We start from the raw sequence: 2,041 nt of genomic DNA on the forward strand, positions 1-2,041 counted from the left end.
TGAATAAATGAATAAATGAATAGATAAGCATATAAGTACATAGATGGACAAATAAATAAATGAAATATAATAAATGATCATATAAATAAATGAATAAGTAAATGAATAAGGAGATGAAATACGGATAATTCCACAATAACCTTTAGAAATCTAATTCGTTTTCACTGATTAAGCAAAGCAGCTGGCTCCTCGTCTTCTGCACATTTTAGTGTTACAGTGCTCTTGCAGTGAACGACAGTGATACATGGCGTTGTATTAACCGTGAACAAGAGACAGAATGCGAAAGGAAGCTATATCATATAAAACAAAATACAGTGCAACTAGAAAAGGGTTATTTCCCTTTTTATTTTTTATTTATTAATTTATTTTTATAACAGGGTAAAGACCAACAATGGTCACGGAAAAGAACGTACGATATTTACGATATTTACGACAGTACTCATATAAGATTATTTCAGAGTATTGTGTAATACTCGTACATACTGATATAATAGTGATATACAATATGTAATACACAACAGAATACATTTACCCTTTCCTACCAAAAATGGTCACGGAAAAGAATATACGATATTTATGACAGTACTCATATAAGGTTATTTCAGAGTATTATATAATACTCGTACATACTGATGTAATAGTAATATACAATATGTAATACACAACAGAATACATTCACTTCCTATCCGGAGAGGAGAACGGGGTTTCCTCATCCGAATGAAATTGCCTGGCGACGTCTAGAATATACGATTTAAAGTGAAATAGATGCACTGAAGTGGAGGTCTTACGTTACGAGACGCTGAACTCGAACATGAGCAGAATATCACTTTTGCCTACTCCGCCTGAAATACAGCAGATTCAGACAATTGGCAATCATCTTGATATATATGCTCATACACACACACACACACGGATAAATATATATATATATATACATATATATATGTATATATATATATATATATATATATATCTGTGTGTATAAGTGTATATATTTTTTACAGAGAACTAATATCTCTCGTAGCTTCATGGTTAAGCTAGTATGTTTCCTTTGTGGACTTTCGTCGATGTCACACCTGAATAGAATCACCAGGGACGGTGTAGTCAATCAAATAATTCCGACAGTCGTCGCCGGATTCGAGAATAAGAAGCCGGCGCTCTACCAACATAGCTATCGGATGTCTAAAATTCTCCAATCTGGAAATTAATCTACTCCCGAAGAATTAAGTCGACTGCTAACTGCCGTCCGTAGTTAGTTTTTAGGAAACGCGTATGTATATATATATATATATATAGATATATATATACATTTGTATATATGTATATACATATATATGTTAATGTATATGTATATATATATGTATATATATATACATATATATGTTTATATACATATATATATATATATATTTATGTGTGTGTTAAGACATTCTGACAAGTTGAAGTGGGGGGGAAGAGGAAAGACTGGAGTCTTATTCCGAGTTTATTCTTAACTAGTTTCGCTACAAGCTTTTTCAAAAGAATATTGCTACAGGGCCAGAAGTGGCGTATATGTAAGCGTGCATACTTTTCCGAGTGCAAAGGAACTCATATGTTACGATGACAGAGGAATTATTTGAATGGTAGTGGAAACCAAACTTCATGCATTTCTCACACAGGTTAGCCAAACCTCTCTCGGCATCACTAAGAAGGATCAGTGGCACACACCTAAGAACTCCGGTGATCTGATCAACAGACTGAGCAGTATAGACTTCACGGAAAAACGACTCATGAGCTTCGATATCATCAGTCTCTACATTAATGTCAATATCGAAGGCGCCATTCGGACCATCAGAGAGCCAGTTCAAAAAATCGGTTCCTTCACCTTCAACAACAGAGAATACCATCAACACGAAGAACTTCCAATGGGATCTCCATTAAACGCTGTGTCAGACTGAGCAGTATAGACTTCACGGACAAACGACTCATCAGCTTCGATATTATCAGTCTCTACATTAATGTCAATATCGAAGACGCCATTCGGGCCAACAGAGAGCCAGTT

This window comes from Oratosquilla oratoria, unplaced genomic scaffold (genome assembly GCF_046742065.1).
Source record: "Oratosquilla oratoria isolate Oo_2021 unplaced genomic scaffold, ASM4674206v1 SCAFFOLD60, whole genome shotgun sequence".
Classification (NCBI taxonomy): domain Eukaryota; kingdom Metazoa; phylum Arthropoda; class Malacostraca; order Stomatopoda; family Squillidae; genus Oratosquilla; species Oratosquilla oratoria.